The sequence below is a fragment of the Canis lupus genome, chromosome 14 (assembly GCF_003254725.2).
Source record: "Canis lupus dingo isolate Sandy chromosome 14, ASM325472v2, whole genome shotgun sequence".
In the NCBI taxonomy this organism is placed as follows: Eukaryota; Metazoa; Chordata; class Mammalia; order Carnivora; family Canidae; genus Canis; species Canis lupus.
The window spans coordinates 28,484,781-28,499,497 of NC_064256.1; the positions used below are offsets into that span (position 1 = coordinate 28,484,781).

General features: G+C 36.6%; 1 long non-coding RNA gene across 1 annotated transcript; it reads right to left on the reverse strand.

The window, feature by feature from the left end:
* Window positions 1-779: 779 nt before the first annotated feature.
* Window positions 780-8,176, reverse strand: LOC118350635 (uncharacterized). The gene is made up of 4 exons (XR_004804832.2): window positions 7,857-8,176; window positions 7,215-7,309; window positions 6,621-6,939; window positions 780-916 (listed from the first exon to the last, which is right to left on the reverse strand). It is a non-coding gene; the product is annotated as an uncharacterized LOC118350635 (long non-coding RNA).
* Window positions 8,177-14,717: the final 6,541 nt, after the last annotated feature.

Here is a 14,717-nt window from a genome sequence, read left to right on the forward strand (position 1 = left end):
ACCCTCATTGCCTATATTTTTTACTCAACATATTTAATGGGACTCCTTCAGGAAGATGAAACTGATGCAAGAGGGAAGCCCAACGATAAAGGAAAAATATTTGGAAGAGCAATATATGTGGAAGGCATAGGCAAACCTAAATGGATATTAACAGTATAAAGGAAATAAAATGTTTTAGGTTTAAAAATAACCTAGTATTTAAAGGTCACTGTAGGGTCTTGAAAATGTTAACAAATTAATTTATATCTGACTTTAATTAGCCAAAAAGCTGTGTGAAAATCTCTAGAGTAGATGTTGATATGTCAAGGAATGTTGTAATAGTAAAAATAGTGTAAGAATGTGTAACTAACAAACTAATGGATGTTGAGTTTAGTAAACACAAACACAAAAAGTCTAATTTAAATAAAAACAAACAGAAGAAAAAATACACAAAGAAGACTTGGAGAAAACAAGGTACAGAGAACAGATAGAAGAACTAGAAAACAAATCGAAAGATGGTAGATTTAAACACTAATATACAAATAAAATAAGTGTAAATGAACTAAAATTATAATTAATAAATGAAGATAAAATACTTTAAAGAAACTAAACTAAATAAATGTTACTTATAATAGACATACTCTCAGTATTAAAATTCAGAAAAGTTAAAAACAGAATACTAATTATTGAACAACACTAAAAGAAAGATTTTTTTAAAAAAGAATAATAATAAAAATTATTGAACAACACTAAAAGAAAGATTTTTTAAAAAAAGATTTTATTAATTTATTCATGAAAGACACAGAGAGGCATAGACACAGGGAAAGGGAGAAGCAGGCCCCATGCAGGGAGCCCGACGTGGGACTCTATCCCAGGACTCCAGGATCATGCCCTGAGCTGAAGGCAGATGCCCAACTGCTGAGCCACCCAGGCATCCCTAAAAGAAAGATTTTAAAACCACATTAATATCAGACAAAGCAGACACTAATGCAAGACACATTATTAAAGATCAAAGAGACATTTCATATTGATAAAAGGGTAAAACCCCCAGGAAAATATAATAGTTCTAAGTTTGTACACACCTTATAACATATCTTCAAAATGATGAAAAATTTTACAGAACTATAGGAAAAATAGTTTCACAATGATACTGAAAGACTTTATTTATTTATTTATTTATTTATTTATTTATTTATTTATTTATTTGAGAGAGAGTCAGAGAGCACAGGCATGCCAGCCGGGGAGGGGCAGAGGGAGAGGGAAAGAAAGGGAATCTCAAGCACACTCCCCACTCAATAAGAAGCCATTGTGGGTCTCTATCTTATGACCCTGAGATCAGGACCTGAGCCAGAACCAAGAGTTAGCTCGTCAATGGGCTGAGTCAGAGTCAGCAAGACACCCTTATATTGAAGGACTTGAAACAACTCTCAGCAACTGATAAAACAAGCAGATAAATCGGTAAGGTAAACATAATTAACCAACTTGACATAATGACAAATATAGAATATCCAACCCAACAATTTCAGAATACAAACTAATTTAAGCTAAAAGTAGAGGGAATTTATTGGCTTACTATTATTTATTATAACAGACAGGTATGTGCTCGTATCTTTGGGTTTCAGACATTGGACCCAGGGAGTTAAAAAATACCTTATAGATTTTAAATTTGTTTTCCTAGCTCAGTTCTGCTTTATTTTACATGTTTGATCTCCTTCTCTTCTGTTGCAAATAACCTGTCTTTCTCAGGCCTAGGAATATGGACCCAAGCAAGTCTAAATTTACATTTTAGCACTTAAATTCCAAAGGCAAGAGATGGTTATCCATATAGTAGCACTTGTTAAGATTTGGAGAATACTCTTATTGACCTGGCTTTGGTCTCATGCTAACGCCTGAATTAAACATTGAGGACAAGAAGATGGGTCCAGGATCTAATTCTACAGCAGCCTTATTAAAATCTCATGTCACAAGAGAGGAGTTTGGCAAATAAAAATGTTTCATGACTTCATAAGAACTCCTAAACTTCTGTTTACCAGAACTATGATCACCAAAGACAGTCTTTGATAATGTATCATAATGGAAAAATTACAAGAAGAATTCTAGTTGGTCCATTTTGGGTCACAAATGCCTCTTTGAATAATGTTAGCCAAGGGCATATAATATTTTTAATTTTTTCCTTTAACTTTTTATTTGGAAATAATTTCAAATTTAAAGAAAGTTAAAACAATACCATAAAGGATCCTCTTATTTCCTTACTCAAGTTAAATAACTTAATTAACATTTTGTCACACTTTTTAAATTATTATAATGTGTGTGTGTGCATATACATGCTTATGTTTCTAAACAATCCCAAAGTATGTTGCAAAAATCATGCCTTTACCCTTCTCAGCAATCATTTGCTAAGTACAAGGGCATTTTTTTGCTTATTAGAGTACAATTGTAAAAATCACAAAATTTAACATCAACACAATACTATTGTATAATATATAGTCCACATTCAATTTTGATTAATTGTCTCATTGTATTTAATCAATTTTACAATGTTGGATATTAAGGGTCCTCTTTTTATTACATACTAATTTTTTTAAAAGATTTATTTATTTATTCATGAGAGACACAGACTGAGAGAGAGAGAGGCAGAACACAGGCAGAGGAAGAAGCAGGCTCCACACAGGGAGCCCGATGTGGGACTCGATCCCGGATTCTGGGATCATGACCAGAGAAGAAGGCAGGCACCCAACCGCTGAGCCACCCAGGTGTCCCTCACATGCTAATTTTGATCCTATACCTTCTGTACCTCTGTATAGATAGTAGACTATTATTTTTCTGTGTCTCCTTTTCCTTATTGCCTTCTGCTATTTCCTTTTCTCATTTCTTCTCTGTGTTGCCTCCATGAGACCCAAATTGGTGTCTCCTCCTTTCTCCTACTATACATAGCTGCACCACTGTGTTTATGCCCTTCTGATGCCAACAGCTATACCTAGGTCTGCATGGACTTGGGGATTCTACGAGTCTACGGACATAAGATATTATTCACCCTAAGGAAAAAAAAATTTCCTTCAGAAGTAGAAAGGAAACTATGTTCCCAGGTCTTCACCAGTGTCCTCCTAAGCCCAGAGTATGTTTACATGTCCCTGTAGGTAGAAATAAGTCAATTACTTGAATATTCAATAAACCATCCTGAACTTGCACTTACCTTAACTGAAAAAACTTCATTGATTTGTTTTTGCATGGTTACCTTTTATTCAGGAATATGGCTTTGTTATTTTCTCTAAAATGACCTTGACATGATTTTTGCTTAAACTTCAGTAAAAGTTAAAATAATGGCACAACAGCATATCCTGTGACCCAGAACTTTCACTCCTGAGACTTTAAACCCACCCTCAAAAAACGATAAGATAAAAATACAAAGATAGTCTATCTGAAATTTATAATAATGTAAAAAAAATAGAAGCAACTAAATGTCGTTATTGGAAAAATAGTTAAATAAACCATAGAACATCTATACAATTAAGTATTATGTAACTTTTAAAAATCACAATGTAGGGCAGCCCCGGTGGCACAGCGTTTTAGCGCTGCCTGCAGCCTGGGGTGAGATCCTGGAGACCTGGGATCGAGTCCCAAGTCGGGCTCCCTACATGGAGCCTGCTTCTCCCTCCATCTGTGTCTCTGCCTCTCTCTCTCTCTCTCTCTCTCTGTGTCTCTATGAATAAATAAATTAGAATGTTTTTAAAAAAAGAAATTAAAAAAATAAAAATCACAATGTACAATAGTACTTAAGAACACAGAAAATTGTCCAGGTCAACAAATCAGGTAATAAACTATTATTCTAGAAAAACTCTATGTTAGGTAGCAAAAATTGGGATTAGATAGATTTCTTACTCTGGAGACAAAAGAAAAACAAAGCCTAAAGCAAAAATTAGAAACGTTCTTGAGGTAAACGATAAATGAAATATATGAAGTCCAAAAGCCTTCTGTTTTCTGTGCCAAAATCTGTCTTGATGCAGTGTCTTCTTCTATATTAATAATCTTCAATAATACTATACATTGATAAGAATGGCTCCCTCATGACTGCTTGTCTGTCAAATTCAGAACCTCCTTATATTTAGTCTCTGTGCCTGTCACACCAAGGATTTATCCCAGGACCATGCCAAGCTCAGTAGGAGAGCCAGATTCTCTCAGTAATGTATACAGTTTATATTCCTCTTCTCTAACCCAATACTATTGGTCAACTCAAACACTCTTGCTATCTGGCCTAAGCATAGTGGCGAAACAAGGAACATAACAAAACTCTCCCTTGCCCTTTCTCCAGCCCACAGGCAAAGTTGGGGTATATCTGACTCCGGAAATAAAATGACTAAGTTCTCAAAGCAGGAAACACTACATAGTATGGGCTCACAGCTGATTATCCTCAGCAAGGTAAAGAAGAGCAATCAGGTCTAAAGTACCCAGTCAACACAGTCCAGGATGATTTTGCATATGATCTTCATGATTTTTATATTTTGCTTCAAGATGATAAATGCAGAGAATAGTAACAGATTGGTTTAATGCCCTATTTGGGCCACTTGGAGAGGTAGCAAATGACTCCAGACTGCTTATCTCATTTTATCCCTGATCTTCTTCATGTTTATATACATAAGATACTTGGAATCCCATTGCCCCAATGTCCTCTTGCCATGTTTATCAAACTAGCAATAGAACATGATAATTTTTTTAAAAAAGGACATATTATTCAATGTTTGCTTAATGTTTTATAAGTACATCTTATAGAAGGTCAATGTTACACAAGTTATTATTTCAATTAGTTATGACATACTAATACAGAGTAGAGCTAGAACTCGAATTTCTGTAAATACTAGCAATATTTTTATCATAACATACTGTCTCCCTGAAGAGGAAAATTTGCCCATTCTGATCTGAAATATGGGAGGCATGACACGAAGGTTCCTTCCAGTGTTCCTGTGTTAACCTACATATGCATATGAATTGACTCTGGCTGGATCAAGCAAGCTTTAGGTCCTATTATGATCCTTCCTATTCCACTGGCTCTACTCACTTTGATGATGGGCCTTGGATAGTCACTCATTTTGTTTGGGCTATTCCATTCCTTGTCCAGCCCCCATCCACTCCTGTTCATGCTGCAATGCCGCCAAACCACTTATCTGGTTTCCACTGGCATCAATGATTTTCAGATATCCTTTTTTTCCCTCAATATCAGTTATTATAATATACCCTAGTTATTATAATAGAGATAATTTTGTTGTTTTAACATTCTGGTTCCAATCTCTTTATGACTTGTAATTGGGGCATTGGAAACAGAGGCCAGATTGATTCACTAACTAGCTGGCTAGAGATCTTCAAATATATGCAGATGCTCTATCAAATAACGTATAAAGGGTCATCTCTAAATATACTCAAAGACATTCTATTCAATAACAAATAAAAGAGTCATTTTTCTCAAGCTGGAAGCCCCCTAACCTCAACTCTGGAATCTTCTATTAGAGCAATTTGATGGACCGTGATGCGCAAAGAATTAAGGCACACTTTCAACTCCCAATCTGCAAGCCTGTGCAGTATTCTACAGTAAGTTGCAATGCTGAATAAGTGCTTAAATAGACCTGTCCATCTAAATCTCTTCTGTCATTTATAAATGAGCCAGGATGCTACCATTGAGCTGATTTGTGGGGCAGAATTTAAAAGACCTTCTGTCAGCTTGTTTCAGATCTGGGTACACTGATCTCTCCAGCATCATTGGTGATGTATTTAAAAGCAGTCTCTCCACACCAGGGTACCACTGCTCTTATTCTAGACCAACCCTGTACTCAGGACCTTCCCATACACATTTTCTTGATTTGTTTCTTTTTGTCTTGAGAAATGTCATATTTTAATATCCTTGAGAACAGAAATGAAGATGATACTTTTATATTCTCCACAATCAATTTCCTTGTGCTTTTAACATAGAAAGCAGACAATAACATTGGATTGGGGACAAGGAGGAGCCGAAACCTAGGGCCCTTCCTTCAGGCTTTTCCCAGAGGAACTCACAGCTCCTAGAAAATGAGGCTCCAGGGTCTAATTACAGTCCTCTTCTATCTCTTGTGTCAACTAATTGCATCCTAATTGATCAGCTTGCCTCCACTCTTGATAAGCCCCAATATAGCCTCCACATATCTACAAAGGAACATTTTTAAAACAAAAATATCACTCTTCACCCTTCTACTTAATAGTCTTTGATGACTCACCTTAGCCAAAAGCTGCATTTCTAAAATGTGCTTTATATTAAGAATCACTGGAGTCTTATTTTATTTTATGATTTCAATTAGCATACAGCAAAATTGACTTTTTTCTTTTGGTCTCCAGTCTATGAATTTTAACACATGTCATTGTAGGCAGAATAGTGGCCCCAGATTTATAGGCACCCTGAACCATTTTTCTTGCCAGAGAAGAACATCAAACTCTGGTTTCAGCCCCTCTCAAAAACCCTTAACCCCGACATACTTCCTCCTATCTTCCATCCCATATAAGGTCAGTGGATCACTTATAGCAGAATCGTATGGGATTAGGATTACTAGACCCAATCCCAGACCTACTGAATCTGAAACTTAGGCATCTTTATTTTAAAATAAAACCCCAAGTGATCTTACCTGACTGCTAAAGATCCTTGTTTTAGTAGATCAAAACATAGAAATGTTGTGGTGTTCATCTAGGTTGAAGGTACAATCATCTTGGAAGCTTTATAAGAAGGACGTGTCCCAGCTCTTTTGTGTGTTATTGGTAGTTGGAGATTGAAGCACATATCTTAAGAATGTTTCCCAGGAGGGGCAGCCCCAGTGGCTCAGCAGTTTAGCGCCACCTTTGGCCCAGGGCCTGATCTTGGAGACCCGGGATCGAGTCCCACGTCCGGCTCCCTGCATGGAGTCTGCTTCTCCCTCTGCCTGTGTCTCTGCCTCTCTCTCTGTGTGTCTGTCATGAATAAATAAATAAAATCTTAAAAAAAAAATTTTTTTTAAAGAATGTTTTTCAGGAGATTCTGACAATCCCAGGTTTTCTTTCTCTCTCTTTCTCTCACCTGCCAGTCCCTATTATCTACCTGAAATTGTCCACCAAATTTATATGCTAGCATAATATATCATTTCATCTATAAAGATGTCTCCATATCTATATTCAGGAAAGATTAACTGCTCTCATAACTGTACTCAAATACTTATTAGATATTTATAATACAAAATTTCACCTACTGAATTATAGTCAGTGATCTGTTTCTTTCTTCCTCCTGCACTGTGAGTTCATCAAGAGAAGGAGCCGAGTCGTCTGTACTTTGTCATCTCCAGAGCTGGTTCAATGAGTATGTGTTGAAGTAATTACAAATTATGCTTTATATTTTTTAAAGATTTGTTATTTGTTTGAGAGAGAGAGAGAGAGAGAGAGAGAGAGGGAGAGGGCACATGCACAAACAGGCAGGAGGGGTAGAGGGAGAAGCAGACTCCCTGCTGAGCAGGGAGCCCAATGTGGGGCTCAATCCCAGGACCCTAGGATCATGACCTGATGCTTAACTGACTGAGCCACCCAGATGCAAATTACATGTTTTGTAAACACGGCAAAGCAAATAGCTCAGTAACAGCAGCAGGAAAGTCACTGAGAGAGTTTCTAGCATGACAAGTCTAATTCTCCAGTCTCCAGAAAATAAAGCAGCTCTGTTCCATGTTTTCCTAAATTTCTTTGTTTTTTTTTTAAGATTTTTTTCATTTATTCATGAGAGATATACAGAGAGAAGCAGAAACATAGGCAGAGGGAGAAGCAGGCTCCCCACAGGTGGCCGGATGAGGGACTCAATCCCAGAACCCTGGGATCATGCCCTGAACCGAAGGCAGACACTCAACTGTTGAGCCACTCAGGAATCCCTTCCTAAATTTCGTATTATAAATATCAGTGTAATAAGTTTCATCTCCTTTAAAGATGTCATTTCCACTATGGGAAACTTTATGATAAATTTCAATATTATTTTCCTTGGAATTCAAAAAGGATAGTAAGGGCTGATGGTAATTTGTTTACTCATATTAAATACCCCTCCCTGCAGAAAGGTTATATATTCCCACTTTCTGGAACTCAAAAATGGGTAAGTCCATTCTTTGGCCATTGACTATTAAGTGCTAGTTAGTGTAAATTCAGAGCAGAAGCCAGGAGATGGTTACCGTGTTCTTTTTCCCGATGCCATAACAACCATCAGTGTTCCGGCTTGAGACTGTACTGTCAGTGGTAATTCTGACACAGCACTGCAATTGACTCATGGTGGGTATATATAGAGAGAAACATGGTTTGTGTAAAACACTTAACACAATCTGGAATAAACTGGCTGATACAAGGCTCTTGTGACGTTGTATCCTTGAACAATCACAGCATCTGTCTTTGAGTTCCCAAACGGGTATGACAATAAACCTGAATATTGGGGTTGCTATGGTGAGTGTGCTTAAAAATTTGTTGAGCTTTTTTGGGGTGGGGGTTACATTAGGGGCACTTAGAAATGTGTGCATGTGGGGGGGCTTGGCTGTTATAGTTACTGTAGTTCTCACTGGCATGTAGTGCCTTTGGGGTTCCAGAGGCTATACATCCTACAATGCATCAGAATCTTGCTCAAGAATTATCTAGCCCAAATATTCATTGTTCTGGTGGAAAACACTGGACCACACCAACTACTTAAAAACCTGCAAGTTAATTATATTGAAAAATAAAAGAAAGAGTGAAAGAGAGGAACGAAGGAAGGAAGGAAGGAAGGAAGGAAGGAAGGAAGGAAGGAAGGAAGGAAGGAAGGAGAGGGAGAGAGGGAGGGAAGGAACATGCAGATTCAATAGTTATGTTTATAATGGATAAATGAAAGGTGGGTTTATCAGAATTTGAATTTTTATTCAAGAAGATTATTGAATCTGTTTGTGAAGAATATTCTGTTGTTCCTGACAAATCCTTGTTCAGAAAGCTATTACATTTCCAATTTTATGGAATATTCTTGAATCAGTTCTTTAATCAAAGGCTGAAATTTGAGGACTATCTTTCAGACATATAGTGTCTCCCCCCTCAGGATTTCAATTTTTACTAATATGGTTATGAATTTATTTATTATCTTTTTTCCCCATCGAGTGTTTTTCCTGCCCTTTACAGAAGTATTTATTCTATTTTGCTACTCTCCTTAAGAGATATTATACATCTGAAGACAAATGTTATATATAGTTCTTTCGCCTTTGAACATACTGTACACACCTTGATCCTTCACCATGAGCACTTCATGGTCATTCTTTATTACTAGGCTATGATTTCCCTCTGTACCTTTTTGTTGTTCTAGAAAAGGATGTTTCCAAAGGGAATAAATTCAGTCAGAAGGGACTTTAGCATTGCATTCAGAAACTGATGAATCTTTTTCAACCTCATCTATTAGATCAAACATCATGTTACATCTCTCGGGTGATGGCTGACATTGTAAACTCATATGCGCGTTGCTGTTCCCTGTCACCTTGTTGCATCCTTTGGCATTACTGCTGAATTTCTCTCCTAGTCACTTCAGTGCTTTGCATTTGACACAAGCATTTCTCAGTTGTGCCAGGGCACCTCTGTCATTTTTTCTTTTTTTTTTCTTTTCTTTTCCTTTCCTTTTTTGTTTTTTTTGTTTTTGTTTTTGTTTTGTTTTTCATGATTTATCCATTTAAGCACCACCGTCATTTTACTGGCCTCACTGCTTTTAGCAGTACTTCCTAATTTAGTATCAGCTGTGAATTTCAGTGGAAAACATCTACTCCTTTCTATTTGTTTAACTAGGTATCGTATTTAACTTGCACCTTGCGGGCAGTTTCTATCATGAGGCCCATGCACCATAGTAGAATTCAAGTCTACCCAATGCTGAAGAGTCCGGCAACAAAGAGTCGTGTGCTATCTGGTCAATCTTTTGTTTAAAGCTAGGCAGATTAGATGATAAAGCATTGGCTTGTCCTGAGACTCAGAAAAAGATCAAATAACAGCATCAGGATAGAATCTTGGAACGCTAAGTGAATTAAATGATCCAGTGACATAAGTAACTATTTTCAAAAGCAACATAAATGTTTGAGGTCAAATCTATTTTCTCCTTCCCCTAAATCTGGATTTATTGTATACCTTGTCTGAAATCCTGGGGTGCATGCTGAATCTTTTATTCCATTTATTTTTATCAAGCCTGAGAAAGCTGTGTGAATGTTAATATGTACTGAATAAATCCTGTGATCACTGTAGCACCTTATAATGATGTGTTCCCAAGCTGCCATATCACGGTTGATTATTACTTCTTTTTCTTTGCAATCCTTCATTTAATTACCACTCCTTACATCGGTGTTAATATTCCTGACTATTTGAATTCATTTTTGAGTTCATGAGATGCTGTATCAAATATTTTGCTAAAATCCAAACGTATTACATCTCCCACATTGCATTCATCCACTAATCTTGTAATTTAATAAAAAAAGCAATCAGATTTGTTTGGCATGATTTGTTCTGTGTAAACCCATGCTGCTTATTGCTCAATGGTGCTTAAATGATAAGTAGTGCTCAACGCAAATTTCCTCATCTAACTTCTCATTTTAGCTCGGAAAAGTCTATAGTGTTTTTGTTCATAGATTTTCTCCTGGCACATAGTTAGTTTCTAGGTCCTAAACACCAGAGAACAGCAAGAACATATTAGTTTTATTACAGTACCATTTTTCTTTTTTCTTTTCTTTTTTTTTTTTTTTGCTTTTCCATTATTTGTTTTTCCCATTTATTACCCCTGCATTTCCTCATTAGATTTTCCTTAAATTTATTATGTGAGTAATCCCTTTATTCTCATTTGCCTATAGCATCTTTTGAGGAAGGTGGTAACTGGTGGAGGGATGAGGACACTGAGAATAAAATATATTTCAAACATCTTTGAGAATAAAGGTCAATGCCTTGGTTATATTTATGCAATGTCTTTATCCATTTTAGTCATGTAATATAAGAAAGACATAGCTGTCTTTTACCCCTTAAGTCTGAATCTCATACTTACCATATAATATTTATTTCATTTTAATGGATTCTTTCATCTTCATTTGACCATAATTTAAATACTTGTTATGGGTTGAATTGTATCCTCTCTCCAAAACAGAGGGCGGTGGCAAGCTAACTGCAGTGCTCTGGAATGTGATCTTATTCAGAGAAAGGGTCTTTACAGAGAGAAATTAAATTGAGGTCATTAAGGTGAGCCCTAATGGAATATGACTGACATCTTTCTGAAAAGGAGAACTTGGACCATGGGGCAGAATCAGAGGGAAGACAATGTGAAAGGCACAGGGGGAAAAGGCCAACCACAAGCCAAGGAGAGAGTCCTACAACAGATCCAGCCCTCAGAGGGTACCAACCCTGCTAGTACCTTAATTTTAAACTTCCAGGGCAGCTCCGGTGGCTCAGCGGTTTAGCACCGCCTTCAGTCCAGGGTGTGATCCTGGAGACCCAGGATTGAGTCCCGCATCAGGCTCCCTGCATGGAGCTTGCTCCTCCCTATGCCTGTGTCTCTGCCTCTCTCTCTTTCTCTCTGTGTGTGTCTCTCATGAATAAATAAAATCTTTAAAATTAAAAATAAAAATAAACTTCCAGTCTCCAGGACTTCCACCACATTTCTGCTGCTTGACCTACCTAGCCTGTTTGTGTGACTTTGTTATGGCAGCCCTAGCAAACGAATACAGTACCTGTCCTCTATGCATATTGGTTTGTTCTCATCATTATTCCTCTTAGATTATACTTTTCAAGAACCTGCTAAACATTTCCACTTCTTGCTAATCACTGCTTTTATGTCCATGTACTACATCAGCAGCCTTTAAGGGCCTGTAGGAATCAAAGAACTCTTGAAGGAATGGGAAGAACAAAAAGGACATTCTATCTTCAGCAGTTTCCCCATTTGGGAGATGAATGATAATATTATTATTTGGGACTGTGAAAAAGACTGGACAATTCTGTTTCTTTTTCAGTTGCCAATGACTTGGGAGAATTGCTTCTCATCAACTGTACAAGGGCATGATGGGGCTGGTGGAAGAAACCAAACTAAGGGCCAACTCTTGGGTTTTCTCCTCAGGGCTCTGAATCGTCAGTAAAGTGATGTTAGCATGGGAAGATAGTTGGTAAACATTTATTTCAGTAGTGGTGGCCTGCAAAGATTTATCATTATTTCTTGCTTTTGGGATTTTTTAAAAAAACGAAGTTCTTTATCATATCCATTAGTTTTGCCATCTTACTATCCTACTAAGCTTCTTTTCCACTTAAAACAGGTAGAGTCGCAGTGTATTCATTTTCATGGGGGTGTAGCTAAAATTCAGAAACCTTAAAATCTATCCGGCTCAGCCCCACAGATACTCATATAGATGCCTATGCCTCTCATACTTATAAACATCCACCATTCCCCGACTGATAAAATAGAAGATACAGGAATCTTTTATCTTGATAAACACCACAGATATGGAGGGGAGGGAGGTTAATTTTGTCAGGTCCAGGAAATAATCCCTCAAGTATATCTGTCCTGGAGGAACGGTATGATGCTTCAATCACAAAAAGTCATTCTGTGAGGCAACCCAAATGGAGCATCTTAATCATGCTTTCTGATCTAGAGTTCAGGTAGAGTGAATTTACTTTCCAAAGTTTGAGAGTGAGGAGTGGGCGCTGTTAATAACACACAGGGACAATAAGTGGATTGTCCCAGGCAAAAGGGGATTGATTATCTCAGTATCCCAGAGGTTCTTAGGTGGGTATCAACCTATGAGCTGTCTGCTACGAAATAGTCATTGCCACTGTGAATTTGAAACGGAATGTATCAAAGACTAGAAATAACTCCATCTCAGAAGATGCTTTTTTCATTTCTATTGACCTTTTTAAGCATCAACGGTAGGTTGGGAACAGGGGGGCACTTGTCAGGGCAGATAACAAGGAAAACTACAGCATCTATAAAATGGGACCTCTTTGACTTGAAAACCTTCAGTTATTGTTGCTTGGAACCATCAACCATAACTAATACAATAACCCCTTCATAACAAAGGGAGAAATCCTAGTATGTACACATACACAGCAAGTAGGCATTTGATTAATGCTTTTTTTTTTTGATTAATGCTTTTAATCAAGATGTTTGAGATCAAGGCAGTCCAGAAGTTAGAGTCAGCAGTCTTCCCTGCCCTGATTTATAAATTTTGACCATCCCCTGCATTATGGGCCACATTACACTTAGTGACTAATTAAATGCTTCATTTAATGGTAATAGGCATGATTGAACATATAAACTCATTATATATATATTTTTAAAAGTATTCTTGCTTCCTACTGTCACTAGCATTCTTAAGGCTACTTCTTTACCACACTCCATTTGCATAGAATCCATACACTAAAGGATGGATATATCACATCCACTAAGTGATACACCAAACCATATAATTATCTAAGTGTATGTTAGATTTACATGGGTTAGTCTTAGTTTAAGTGCGGGGATCACTTTTTATAAATCTGTTGTATATTCCATATGGCCTACCTATGGAATGGGGCATTTATTTTTTTCTAAAGATTTATTTATTTATTCATGAGAGACACACAGAGAGAGGAAGAGACAGGGAGCCCCACAGGGAGCCTGATGCTCACAAGACTCGATCCCAGATACCAGGATCATGCCTTGAACCGAAGGCAGATACTCAACTGCTGAGCCACCAGGCATTCCTGGAACAGGGCATTTAATTTGAATGCAGAAAATGCACAATCAGCTGATTTTTAAAGCAGTGTTTAATACCAATTTGTGGAAAATTCTTATTAAGGGACTCTGAGAGATTAAATCAATGGATTTCCCAAATTAGAGCAAATTGCAATGAATAATCTCAAGTCTGTTCTAATATGAATTAATATTTACTCAATGAATAAATTAGTGCACAATGTACTTTTCCTTTGGGATCTACATATCCAAACATTTATTTTAATTTTTTCACTTGCTTTGGTTTTAGAAATATTGCCTCGGGGTTTCTACATAATCACAAATTTTTGTGAAAAAAAGTAAACAGCAAGTTGTGGGGAAGAAGTCATTTTTCAGTTGGTTCTATTTCATAATTTTCTTGATACTGAATTTCAGAGGTAAGCAGGCAAAATAATCAGAAGGGCAATTATGTGTGTTATTTGTAACATTTACTATTTACAAGCTATTCACAATACAAGTAAAAATCAACAAACAAAATTGGAATGTATCACATTTGGGCCTGGTATTATATATCTGAGAAAAATTTAAATATAATAATAGAATCTTATCTCTTCACATGCTACCCTTTCAATAATGAAGTAAAAGTTTATTCCATAAGTGAATGATTCTAAACAAGCCACCCTAATCTATATATGATCGAGTACCACAATGCAAGAAATAGATTTTGAAAGGAATCTTTAAGAGACTTGGAGAATGCGAGAAAAATATTCTATTTCTTTTCACGTGGAAAGTTTTTAGTGCTTATACCTAAAAATATGGTGAGAGGACAGTGGAGAGATGCCCATTTTATCTTGATAGCCTACTTTAATTAAATATTGTTATTTAATTTAGGATGTTTGTGATTTTAAAAAAATTATCTGAAATTATCACTGTCTTAAAGAGTTTAATCATAGCTTCAGTATGTTTGTGTTTTTATGATGTTAATCAAATCTATCATTTCAAATTTAAAAACCATGACGGCAAAATAATTTACTGCTTGACATGGTTTGTGTAA